The sequence below is a fragment of the Eretmochelys imbricata genome, chromosome 1 (assembly GCF_965152235.1).
Source record: "Eretmochelys imbricata isolate rEreImb1 chromosome 1, rEreImb1.hap1, whole genome shotgun sequence".
NCBI lineage: Eukaryota > Metazoa > Chordata > Testudines > Cheloniidae > Eretmochelys > Eretmochelys imbricata.
Window position 1 is genome coordinate 239,428,054 of NC_135572.1, and position 14,028 is coordinate 239,442,081.

A 14,028-nucleotide genomic window follows, 5' to 3' on the forward strand; every position below is an offset into this window, starting at 1 on the left:
CAGCCAGGTCATTTCCCTTTTAAGTTTCATCTCATGGTGATTGAGTCCTACTGGCAGTGCACTGTCTTTTAATCAGCAGCCAGGAGAAGATGATGGCCAGCAGTCATACTGCACCGTCTTCTGCCGAGCACCCAGGAGATGACGATGGTTAGCGGTCGTGCTGCAGTCTGCTGCCAGCAAGATGTATAAAGATAGATGAAGTGGATCAAAACAAGAAATAGACCAGATTTGTTTTGTATTCATTTTCTCCTCCCTCCCCCTGTGAAATCAACGGCCTGCTAAACCCAGTTTTGAGTTCTATCCTTGAGGTTTTGAGTTCTATCCTTGAGGGGGCCATTCTGTTTCTCGCAAAGCCACCCCCTTTGTTGATTTTAATTCCCTTTAAGCCAAACCTGTAAGCCATGTTGTCAGTCGACTCTCCCTCTGTCAGAGCAAAAGCAAACAATCGTTTCGTGCCCTTTTCCCTGGATTGCCCGAGCAGGAGCAGATGCCATAGCACGGCAAGCATGGAGCCCGTTCAGCTCACCGCAGCAGTTATGACCATTGTAAACACCTTGTGCGTTATCGTGCAGTGTATGCAGAACCAGCACCTGAAAAACCAGGCGAGGAGGTGACAGCAGCGCAGTGATGAGGACATGAATACACTTTTCTCTAAAACTGTGTTACCCCGCAATTTGGAGATCATGGTGTTACTGGGGCAGGCTCATGCCGTGGAACGCCGATTCTGGGCCCGGGAAACAAGCACAGAGTGGTGGGACCACATAGTGTTGCAGGTCTGGGATGATTCCCAATGGCTCTGAAACTTTTGCATGAGTAAGGGCACTTTCATGGAACTTTGTGACTTGCTTTCCCCTGCCCTGAAGTGCAAGAATACCAAGATGAGAGCAGCCCTCACAGTTCACAAGAGAGTGGCAATAGCCCTGTGGAAGCTTGTAATGCCAGACAGCTACCGGTCAGTCGGTAATCAATTTGGAGTGGGCAAATCTACTGTGGGGGTTGCTGTGATGCAAGTGGCCAACGCAATCGTTGAGCTGCTGCTGTCAAAGGTAGTGACTCTGGGAAATGTGCAGGTCATATTAGATGGCTTTGCTGCAATGGGATTCCCTAACTGTGGTGGGGCTATAGACGGAACGCATATCCCTATCTTGGGACTGGACCACCAGGGCAGCCAGTACATAAACCTCAAGGGGTACTTTTCAATGGTGCTGCAAGTTTCACCAACATCAACATGGGATGGCCGGGAAAGGTTCATGACGCTCGCGTCTTCAGGAACTCTGGTCTGTTTAAATGGCTGCAGGAAGGGATTTACTTCCCAGACCAGAAAATAACTGTTGGGGATGTTGAAATGCCTATAGTTATCCTTCGGGACCCAGCCTACCCCTTAATGCCCTGGCTCTTGAAGCCGTACACAGGCACCTGGACAGTAGTAAGGAGCTGTTTAACTATAGGCTGAGCAAGTGCAGAATGGTGGTAGAGTGTGCATTTGAATGTTTAAAGGGTCGCTGGCGCAGTTTACTGACTCGGCTAGACCTCAGTGAAACCAATATTCTCATTGTTATTACTGTTTGCTGTGTGCTCCACAATCTCTGTGAGAGTAAGGGGGAGACGCTTATGGCGGGGTGGGAGGTTGATGCAAATTGCCTGGCCGCTGAATATGTGCAGCCAGACACCAGGGCAGTTAGAAGAGCACAGGAGGGCGCGGTACGCATCAGAGAAGCTTTGAAAACCAGTTTCATGACTGGTCAGGGTACTGTGTGACACTTCTGTTTGTTCCTCCTTGATGAAAACCCACCCCCTTGGTTGCCTCTAAATTCACTGTAAGCCACCCGCCGTCCCCCCTTCAATCACAGCTTGCTTGCAAAGGAAATAGAGTCACTATCCTTTAAAAAACATGTATTCTTTATTAATTGATTATAAAAATAGGGAGATAACTCACAAGGTAGCCCAGGTGGGGTGTTGGAGGAGGGGAGGAGGGAAGGAAAAGGCCACTTTAAAACATGTTGAATGCCAGCCTTCTGTTGCTTGGGCTATCCACTGGGGAGGAGTGGTTGGGTGCCAGGAGCCTCCCTCCCCGTGTTCTTGGATGTCTGGGTGAGGAGGCTATGGAACTTGGAGAGGACAGAGGGCGGTTAAGCAGGGGCTGCAGCAGAAGTCTGTGATCCTGCTGCTGTTCATGAACCTCCACCAGACGCCAAAGCATGTCCGTTTGATCCCGCAGTAGCCCCAGTGTTGCCTCATGCCTCCTCTGATCTTCCTGCCGTCACCTCTCCTCACATTCATTGGCCACTGTCCTGTACTCTGCTATTGTGTCCCTCCACACAGCTCTGTCAGTGCCAGATGACTGCATGAGCTCAGAGAACATGTCATTGTGCGTGCGGTTTTTTTGCCGCCTTATCTGAGATAGCCTTTGGGACGGAGGAGGGAGGCTTGAAACATTTGCAGCTGCTGGAGGAAAAAAAAGGGAGTGAAGTATTTAAAAAGATACATTTGACAGAACAATGGCTATACTCTTTCACAGTGAACAACACTATTCACATTACATAACACATGTGATTTTGGTACAAGGTCGAATTTTGCATCTTATATTGAGTGCCTACGGCTTTGGTGTTAGAGATCACACACGCAGGGCCGGGCAACAGAATTCGGCTTGCAGGAGGCCACGATAAGCCATAGTCTTTTGGCCTCTGCAACCTTCATAACAGCAGCCCCCTCCTTTCCCGTACCAAGCAAAGAATGTTGAGTTGGCCATTTAGTGCTGCAGTTTTCCTGTTAACGTGCAGCAGCAGACACCAAACTAACCCCTCTCCCCATCTAATTCTCTCGGATGATCGCTTTTCCCCTCCCCCCACCGCCTGGCTGGTATCAGGGAAGATCCCTGCTAGCCAAACGCGAACAGCTCAGCGTCAGTGCCGCTCCCACCCCTCCCCCGCGTGGCTAACTGCGGGGAGGATTTCTTTTCAGCCACAGTCAAACAGCCCAGTAGGAACGGGCACCTCTGAATGTCCCCTTAATTAAATTCCCCTATTTCAACCAGGTTACCATGAACGATATCACTCTCCTGAGGATAACACAGAGAGATAAAGAATGGATGTTGCTTGAATGCCAGCAAACACCGGGACCATACGCTGCTAGGCTTTGTCATGCAATGATACCAGATTACTTGCTACTAGCATGGCGTGGTAAAATGTCTTACCATGGAGGATGGAATAAGGCTGCTGTCCCCAGAAACCCTCTGCAAAGGCTTTTAGAGTACCTCCAGGAGAGCTTCATGGAGATGTTCCTGGAGGATTTCCGCTCCATCCCCAGACACGTTAACAGACTTTTCCAGTAGCAATACTGGCCACAAATGCATCCCAAGTCCTCAGGGGTACTTAATCATTAAAAAACACTTGCTTTTATAACACGTATTATATTTAAAGAGGTACAGTCACCAGACGTCCCTTCTCCAGCTTCGTTGGGTTGGGAGGGTATTTCAGTCAGGGTGATAAAAGATCCTGGCTGTCGGGGAGAACGGTGTGCTGTGTGCTCTCCCCACGCTCGTCCTCCTTCTCCTCATCTGCAAAATCCTCAGCCATGGCAGAGAGTACCCCATCATCGGAGTCCACGGAACGGGGTGGGGTAGTGGTGGCGGCCCCCCCTAGAATTGCATGCAGCTCAGCGTAGAAGCGGCATGTCTGGGGCTCTGTCCCGTAGCATCTGTTTGATTCTTTGGTTTTCTGGTACGCTTGTCTGAGCTCCTTAAGTTTCACGCGGCACTGTGTTGCATCCCTGATGTAGCCTCTGTCCCTCATAGCCTCTGAGATTTTTTGAAATGTTTTGGCATTTCGTCTTTTGGAATGTAGTTCTGATAACACGGATTCCTCTTCCCATACAGCGATCAGATCCAGTACCTCCCGTTTGGTCCATGCTGGAGCTCTTTTTTGATTCTGGGACTGCATGGTCACCTGTGCTGATGAGCTCTGCATGGTCACCTGTGCTGATGAGCTCGCCTGGCCAAACAGGAAATGAGATTCAAAAGTTCCTGGGGCTTTTCCTGTACACCTGGCCAGTGCATCCGAGTTCAGAGTACTGTCCAAAGCGGTCACAATGGTGCACTGTGGGATAGCTCCCGGAGGCCAATACCTTCGAATTGCGTCCACACTAACCCTTATTCGAAATGGTGATGACGATTTCAGTGCTAATCCCCTCATTGGGGAGGAGTACAGAAATCAGTTTTAAGAGCCCTTTATGTTGAAAAAATGGCTTCGTTGTGTGGACGGGTGCAGTGTTAATTCGGATTTAATGCTGCTAAATCTGACATAAACTCGTAGTGTAGACCAGGTCTTAAACACTGGCCTAAATTTAAGTGCATGAACAATCCCATTGACATCAGCGGGACTCCTCATGTACATCGCTTTATGCACATGCTTGTCTGTTTTGCTGCATTGGACCAGAGTGCTTAGCACTTTGCAGGTTGAAGACCAGAGAACATGATCCACCACCTTTTCTCATGTTGAGTAGAGGGGAAGCTTTGCAGTCTTTACTACAGTGGATACCACCAGGCACCTTCTGTAATTGAAATAAATAAATCTGTCTACTATATATTTACTCAAGGGAACTATTCCATCTCTTGAATTGGTTACTCATTTAAAAACAATATAAATATGTTTTTTTTAAAGGCTGAAGAGGGGAACCTTGAGATGTGTTTATCCAAGAGAGGCCTTCTGTGATGTTATAAATATGTATGATGTCTTAAAGAGCCTGAAAACATACTGTACTTATCTTTAGGTTAAATATCCAGTTTATAATTACAGGCTTCCTTGAATGACGTAAAAAAATGAAGTTTAAAATTAGAAATCTTTTGGCATATGCATTGCCAGTAAACAGATACAGCTGGCTTTCACAATAAAACACATGAGGAAATGAGGGCATCCAGTTCAAGCAAAGAAAGCCAGTGCCATGACAGCCTTCTCCAAGGAGGAAATTATTTTCATGCATGAGCAACTGCCTATAAACACGGCAGGGATAAATTTAGCGTAAATGTTGTCTCATTCAACCAAAAGTATTAAAACTCTGGGGGCGTTGGCGTGGTCTAGTGGGGAGGGCACAGGACTGGTCTGGCAGCATTAGAAGTGTGTTTTATTCCCAGCTCTGTCATTGACCTTGAACAAATCACTTAACTACTCTGTGTCTCTGTTTCCTCTCCTACTCTTCATCTGCTTAGACTAGAAGCTGTCCTGAAGGGAGACTGTTTCTTAATATGTGCCTATACAGAGCCTACCACAGTGGGACTGATCTCAGTTTTGGCTTCTAGGCAGTAATAATATAATAAAAATAAATAAAATAATAATAAAATGTAATATTCGAGAACGCTGACCAGAGATGCAGGATAAGTTTTTTCGCCATTGGATCTTTTCTGGTAAATAGTTGCTTCCGTTTCTTAGCGCACTATGTTTACACTACACACCATGTCTACATTACAGACCTTTTAGTGGCCCATCTGTATCGCGGCAGCTGTGCCTCTGTAAGGTCTCCTGTGTAGCTAGCTGCTCTATGCCTGCGGGAGAGAGCTCTCCCACTGGCATAATTGAACCACACCTAAGAAGCAGCGGTAGCTATGTCAGCAGGAGAGCATCTCCTGCTGACATAGCACTGTGCGCACCAGCGCTTTGGTCGATGAAACTTTTGTCGGTCAGAGGGGTGTTTTTTTCACACCCCTGACCAACAAAAGTTTTACCAAGAAAAGTGCTAGTGTAGACATAGCCTCAGAAAGGTATGTACCCCCTATAATGCTGCATCTAGTGGTGTAAATTTTCCATAACAAAGAGAGTCTGTAAGGCTCCAAATAAGGCAGCACAAAACTCTTTCTCCTGGTGGAGGGTGGGAAAAGCTCTCTGTTTGGTTCATGTAAGTTTCTTCAGTAGTTCCTGCACATAAAACATGTGACTTATCACAATATCGGAGAATCTCTGGCCCCAGTCCTGCACACACTTAATGCATGTGCTTCACTTTACGTGCTTGACTAGTTTCCCTGAAATCCGCTTGAAGTGAGACACCTGCATAAGTGTTTGCAGGATCAAGGTCTGGGCTGATTATCTTTTCTGTGGGTGAGTATGATGCTGTTAATGAGATGGAACAGTGTTATTCCACCTGGTGGGAGGGCCTAATCTTAGGTCTGCCCAGCTGTGGAGGAAGGTGCACTTAGGGTAAGGTAGCTGTGGAGTACACCCAGGTCAGTGTAGATAACTGGCTGTACTCCAGCTATGGAAGCTCATCCTTTCAACTTGTCAGGGTGGTAGAAACTCCACAAGATGAATACAGTCTGTAGGCCAAACTAACTCAGAAGTTGTTGTGCCTGAGATATTACCAAAGTACTGAGCATGAGGCTATACCAGGGTGGTGACCTGCTCCGGGACTGAAAGGGCTTGAAACCAGCCCTGGGAGAGTGCTGGGGATGCGAGAGGGCTACTGCTGAAGAAAGCAGCAAGCCTCAGCTGATTGGGGAAGGCAGCCATAGCTGGGGCCATGCCCCAATCAGGTTGCCGCTGGCCCTATAAAAGGCCAGTGAGCCAGGTGCGTAGGACTCTCTCTAGCTTTTGAGAGGGAAGGACCTGGCTGTCTGGGAACTGAGCAGGGACCTGAGGTAGGGGAGTGCTGGGGGAAAGGCAAGAGGGACTAGGGAGCTCCAGCCTGACAACCCCCCCAGGCTGCAGGGCCTTGTGCTTTGCAGCCCCAGGTGCTGGGGCTGCAAAGGGGCAGCCTGAGGCTAGGCAGAGGCAGCAGGTCCTACCCCCCGTTGCCAACGATGAGTGGTCATTACAGGCTGCAGTCGGTCCCAGTGAGCAGGGGCTAAATGATGACTGGCAGTAGGCACTGAGGCAAGGTGGGATTAGGGGGCTGGGAGTTCCCCAGGGAGGGGAGACCCAGAGACTGAGGGGATACTGCTGGGGCAGAACCCCCAGACAAAACAGCACTGGAGCCCAGAAGGGACAAGGGGGGCCAGCGGTGGTGACGACACCGGCCTGCAGAGGAGGGCGCTCTGGAGCTGGAAAATGAGCTAATTCCCAGACAGCCAGTAGTAGGTGTCGCTGGGGTGAGTCGCGCATTGCTACAGAGGCCCAGGAAGAAAACGGACACTTGTGTCCAAAAAGTCTTTATATGTGTAAGCCCTGGATTTTCTTAGTTGATCCATCACCCTGTTGACTGTCACCATGCCATGAGAGCTACATTTTGTGAAAGTGTGTCATTGTGTGAATGTTACCTCTTCAGTCTATGTTTGTTACATCCACACAGCTTGTATCATTCTCTTGTCACAGATGAATGTCCCCCCAGCTCAGTGATCTTTGCGTTTACTGAAATACCAGTATAGTTCTGTGGCTGATGGCACAGCACCTTGAGAATCAGATCATATTTTAGTTGCTGAAGCCTCACTTTGAGTTTGTTTAGAAGAGAGTTTGGTACTAGCTCTTGCATGAAGAAGCTAATAAGACCTAGAATAGCTGCTCAGCAATGTTAGAGGCAAAATGCTAGAATAATCAAGAAACAATTAGAAATATCCCTGAGGGAACAGGAGTACCATGAAAGGACACGATTCAATGAGACAAATGACCTTTACTTGTTTCCAACAAAATCTTACGTTCTATTTTTTTTCCCCTTACTACTTATGGGGTTAGCAAATACAGCCATAAATCTGTATGCGTGAGACATTAAGTAAGTGATTGCTCCGGTACCACAGTGCTAAAAGAAGCAATGTGGGGCCGTATTTGGATGGCCAAGCTAATAGAGTTGAGCTCCCAAAGAATCTATTCTTTAATGGTGCATTTTTCAAAGGCAACCTATTGTTGGTAACTGCTCACAAGCATGGAATGATGACATAACCATCTTCCGAACATTTAATGCCCTGACATGATGTAGGGCATTGTGGGAATGAAATGACAGACCAGGACTGCTGCCTTCTAACGGGGCCTGTGAGTTCTTGTGACTGTGGACAGAAATCCGGGTGCAGACAGGCATTTTGGGCTTTGTGTCAGTGATGTTCCCTTCTCCACATTCTGCTGATTCCTGAAAGCCAAGTGAGCTGGCGTAAGCACTGCAGAAAAAAACCCGACAGAGTCAAGTGAAAGGAATTTCTTAGTGACTAATGTATGGTTAGCATGTTTGTTTTATTTAAAGCATTTTTCTCCCTCCCTGCCCCCCGGCAAATATATCTAAATTAATGAGATTAACAGAAATAATAATAATTCACAATCAAGTAAAAAGGCTGTACAAAAACCAACATTTCCATTTTGTGCAGACATTTATAGTTTATACCACTAATTAAATCTTCCTCCCACAATGTAAATTGGAAGATGGAGACTATAGTTGTAACTGGAGTTCACCAAATATCAAACTCCTTTCCCTCACTGTGAAGCATAGCTTCACTTTCTCAGCAAGGAGTTCGTGGTATGGCTGTTGTACCCTACTAGCTGAAGGCCAGGGTGCAGATGGGCCCTCACTCTTCTCTTCTCCAATCAGGACTTCAGCTGCTTCAACTCTTGGAGAGAAACCATGGCTGCTTTCATACTAAAGAAACAGCCAGTTATCTTCAAAGGGTAGGTATCATGTGTTTTCCCTGCTAAACTGACTATGCTTAGCCCAGTGCTAAGCCTCTGAGCATGCCCTGTATAAACTAGTTGTATATAAAAGAGGCAGTGTTGCCTACTGGATAGAGCATCAGATTGGACTGAATACACCTGGGTTCTGTTTCTGATTCTGCCACTTGTCTGCTGGGTGACCTCTGGCAAGTCACTTTAACCTCCCTGTGACTCTGTTTCTCCACCTTTAAAGTAGGGGATAATGATACCGATCTCATTTGTAAAGCATTTGTGATCCACTGATGAAAAGCACCATATAAGAGCTAGGCATTATTATTATTTATTACATGTTTTCAGAAACTTGAGCAGATGCTGACAGCACACCTGCAGTTAATAAAAAATGCTATGCTATTCCTCCTGACTCCTGAGCATTAATTAAGCATTACAGCTATGCCAAGGGGCTAAGGAAGTAGAAAGCCCCCATAAGAGCTGTTACTAGCTGTTGGTGTGGTGATTGACACTCTGGTTGAAATGGAAAGTGAGATATACCTCTCTGCAGACAAGGAGAGTACAAAAATCCATAAGATCTATTGTCTGTGAGAGCTTCTTTTGATAGGTAAAGTAATTGGATTTAAACATCATGTAGAGAACTGATTTGGATGACATGGTGCTTACCAGAACTAACTCACCAATGTAAACATGGACAAGTCACAAGGAGTGCTGTGTTTATCAAAATCAACTCCCCACAGTCCTATTTAAATAGGCTGAGGTTTCTCTGTGAACATATAGACTTGGCTTTGCTACTGATGTTACCATCACTGCTTTGTAGGGTTTAAGGCATGGTTGTCTTTCCCCACTTGTCATAGGTCATACAAAACTGTGGTACCAGAGGTTTGTGTTATCTTACCCTGCTGCTACCAGCACTCAGACCTGTTGATAACTAAATACATCTATACTCCATGTAATTGTTTGTTTGTCTGTACCAGAGCTATAGTTTCTTTTGTAAGGGATTGAGCCAAAGTTCATTGAAGTCAATGAGAGCCTTTCCATTGTTTTCAGTGGACTTTGCATCAAGTCCTAAACCCAGATTTCATTAGTGTCTGCCCAGAATGCTACCACTAGGTTCTCAAAGAGAAATGCTATTTTAATGAACTTGTTTTGTAAACAATTTCAGTAAATTTAGGATCCGTTGATTTCCCTGTTCCTTTGACTAGATATTGAAAGCTAAAGGAAGAGCCAGAGTCAGCTACTTCTCTTGCATTTGCCACTGACTATCACAGACAAGTGCTCGCTTAAAAAGAAAAGTCCACAGTATCATCATCTGGACAGAATGAATTCCTGCAGGTCTGTGAATAAAAAGGAATAAGGCAAAATGTGAATTTTGAGCTCCTCTGCCTCCCTGAAATGAACTCTGACTACATCCCTGTAGGTATCTGTGCACGTTTGTTAATTGGGTCTGCAAGCGTCTCATTTTTTTTTTATTCATTGGATTGTCTATTGCAGTAGTGCTTAGTAATGTATATGGGATTTACTCTTATACTTCAGTGGATCTATGTTGGACCGTATGACAGGCTTTTAGTGGGGACCTCTCTTGTTTAACTATTGCTGAACCAGTAGGGATAGGCTCAAATGAAAACCTTTTAATCCAAACACCCTTGAACTCAGGTGGGGAGAGGGACTGGGAGGATGTCTTGGAAATTGGACCTGGGTCTAAATTTTGTAGCTTTGCCCCTCCCTGTAATCAATTGAGCAGCTGATTCATCCCATACCATTTGACTGCATTGTATCACAGTTTGTGTGGTACATCAGTTGTGTTTCCTATCTTTCCAAAAATAGACTTACAAAGCTGTGTAAGAAGAGAGAGCTCCACAATTGCCCTGGATGTGACATGTTTTCGATCGATCTGCAGTACTTGAGTCATGAAATTCCACTGGTCCTGTGGGAAGAAAATGTCTTTTACGGGAATTCACTGGTATTCAGTGGGATTATCCCAGCAGAGCAAGAACTTTCCTGCAGGGCAGATGAAATGTAATTATATCCCGTAGATCTTCCTATGGATGCCTATGGATATGTCTCTCTATGTGTATGTGTATCTATCTTCCTACCTGCTCAGATAAAACAGCAACTCCGAGATGGACATTGATCCTTGCTGCATTGAACTATATTGGAAACTCTGAGCGACTTTTGCATTTGGTTACAGGCACCAGAGTAGTGAAGTTGCAGCAGAACCAGGCTTCAGCAGAGGCTGTACAAGCCCACCCAGAACCCTTGGTAATTACTCGGGGAGTTAAGCTTGAGCTGAAACTCAGCTTGCTGCGGCGTTGCTGCTCCAGGACCTGAGCTGGCCAGATCAAAGCTAGCTCTGGTATGTCTACACGAGCCACCATCGCACCTTGTGATTGTAGTGCAGATGCATCCAAAACACTTGTGTTCACGGGCCTAGTTTTGAGAGTGTTTGAGCTGAGCTGCGGTTACAGATAGAGAGCCAAGCAAAGCTTAGAAGTTCTGCTTCCTGTGTGGCTTTGGATTAATTCAAAATTGAAGCAAAAGGGATATAGTCTGCAACTATAGAAATGGTTCACATTGAAACCCCTTGAATTGAATCCAACACATTGCACATGAGGGGTACATTCTAGCGTGTTGTGCACTAACTGGCCCATGTGGTCCCAGCTGGTGTGCACTAAAAGTTCCCTAGTGGGCATGAATGTAAGCCCTTTTCACACAGTCCTCTGTTAACATGCACTAGGGAACTTTTTAGTGCACACCAGCAGGTTCCACGTGGGCCAGTTTGGATATGTCTACACTGCTGACTCGGGCTCACAGTGCTCTGGCTAAGGGGCTGTTTAATTGCTGTGTAGACTTCTGGGCTTGGGGTAGAGACAAGGTTCTAGGACCCTCCTGCCTCACAGGGTCCTAGAAACAGAAATCTACACTGCAGTGAAATAGCCCCACAACTGGGAGCCCAAGTCAGCTGGCATGGGTCGGCAGCAGGTTTTTATTTGCTGTGTAGTGATACCCTTAGTGCACAGCACACTAGTGCATGCTAGAATTGACACCCCGCTAGTGTGGACTAAGACACTGTGTAGACAAGTCCTTAGGCTTCTTTTATTTTTATCCTCCCTTGCTTATTATTTCCTTCTCAATCATCACCTAGGTCTTTGTTTTGCACACGGGTGGGAGGGGGAGAAATTGAAGTAACATGTCTTGGCAACTTTTTCACATGCTGAGCAGCATGGTTTTATTTTCCCTGTTTGTCATAACTCCACTGTTTCAGTTTCAAAAATGCAATCTCCGCAATGACCTTGATTTAATATGAGGAATAAAAGGAGTTTGTTTCATCATAAAAAGACATTGCGTTCTCTATCTGTCTTTTTAATTGGTTTAATTGCATAGAACACTTCATTTAATTCATGTTGAATGCCATAAGTGGGGGAGGGAACACCTTGCCAACTAGTGCACTGTGTATGGGGCCATCTCTTATTTAGGAAGTGGAATCAAAAAGATACAAATAATAAAAGCCCACTAAGCTGTGCAAAACCATATTTTCTTTTAATAAATTGTTCCAAGTAGTCATTACAAAAGCAACACACCACAAAACTCCATAAATAAAGAAATTATGACATGGCAGCAGGCCCAGCACTGTAAATCTATCTTCTGGGGTTAGATAAACATGGAGAGCCAGATTCTCAGCTGGTGTAAATCAGCATAGCTATTGAAGTCAGTGCAACAAGGCTCATTTACACCACCTGGGGATCTGGCTCAAAATGTGTCTGTGCCTGTTTTGTTCTGTTGATCTTTGTAGATACAACAAGCGTAACAGTCTTAGGACTTGTTTTTTATATATGCTGAATGACTAGGAGCTCCTTAAGCCAAGGCACTAAGATGCAGTCTTAAGGTACATAACTATGAGCTTTATTTATCATGTCTGCACTGCCTGAGGATTTACACACAGTAGACTACACTAAAATCCTTTCTCAACATACACTGCACTTATTAAAAACCTGGGATGGATTCTCTGGGAAGAAGTCTTTCCTTGGGCTGTTCCAAAAGCCTTCTCTGGAATCTGAAAGAGTTGGTCTAGAGGCCTTAGAGTACCAAAACAGCTTTAGGGCACGTCTACAAATCCAGTGAAGTGGGTTTTAGCCCACAAAAGCTTATGCTCAAATAAATTCGTTAGTCTCTAAGGTGCCACAAGTACTCCTGTTCTTTTTGCGGATACAGACTAACACGGCTGCTACTCTGAAACCTACAAATTTACAGTAGCTCTTCTAGTGAAGATGCTCTAAGCTGATGGGAGAGAGCTCTCCTGTCAACTTCATAACTCTACCTCTGCGAGAGGCAGCAGCTACATCAGCGGGAGCGCTTAGGTTAGTATAATTATGTCACTCAGGGGTGTGGATTATTCACACCCCTGAGTGACTCAGCTATACTGAAGTAATTTTGTAGTGTAGACTGGCTTAGTGTTTGCATCATTTTAACACACTGAAAATTCATTGAGTACGCTCTTTCCCTAACCCAAACACAGTAACCTCTTTCCTTCTACCCCCAGTGGCAGAAAGGTGAAGATTCCCGCAGGTCATTCTGGGAGTTGCAGCTTTCTGACCCTTTGCAACCAAGAACAGCTGACCACGAACTTAGTACAAAATAGCGACCAACATAATCTGCATGCAGGTGAACAGAGTTAGGTGGTTTGGTTTCACAAAATATCATTGGTCACTTCTTGGTTTTCCCAACTAAAAACAAATTAGTTCAGACCAGGATCCTGTTTTAACCACATTTCTGAAGCTATGTATTGCGGGGGGTTGGGGGGCAGGGGGAGTGGTCAGATGCATGGTTTTGGCTTTGGATCATCTTTTCCATGAACTCTCAGCAACTCAAAACTCACTCTTTACATCAGTTTTTGTAATGCAGAAAGTCATCTAATAATTTAATGCAATGTCCTTTGGGTCTTATTTCTTCATGGCTTGCCTTTGACTTCAACTGGCGCAGGATCCATTCCATAATGCATAGTAATTCCAGGACTATTTGGTTTATAGAGAATAATTTTAAAAGTAATCATCCTTTTTTAAGGGAGTTGCAAGTCTTCCACACCTCAAAAATAAGGCAGAATTTGTCTCAAATTGCGGACCCAAAATTAAGGCACCAAAAGTGAGTGAACATTTATGAAAATGTGGCTGTGTATAAGTTAAAAAGACACCATCTGCCATTTCACGATAGTATTTGAAATCCAACAATGTTCTCTGCCCACGTTGTTGTTTTTGTAGGTTAATTTTTCATCATGATTATACTCTCCCTAATGTCTTTGAACAGCAGTATAATTGTTAAATCATAGCTCTGATTAAGGGTCAATCATTATAGTTAGTCTGAAAAAGAACTGAGCTTTAGTTGCAGTTTTAAAAATATATCTGGTTTAGTTGGAAAACAAAAATGTTTTAGCCCAGATTTTATTATGGTTTTTTTTTTTTTTTGACCCTGG

General features: G+C 45.1%; 1 protein-coding gene and 1 pseudogene across 1 annotated transcript in view; one reads left to right on the forward strand and one right to left on the reverse strand.

The window, feature by feature from the left end:
* LMNTD1 (lamin tail domain containing 1) overlaps positions 1-14,028 on the forward strand; it is a 247,267-nt gene that overhangs the window by 52,028 nt on the left and 181,211 nt on the right. The gene's annotated exons all lie outside the window — the stretch shown is intronic.
* On the reverse strand, positions 1,991-3,938 carry LOC144259264 (uncharacterized; annotated as a pseudogene).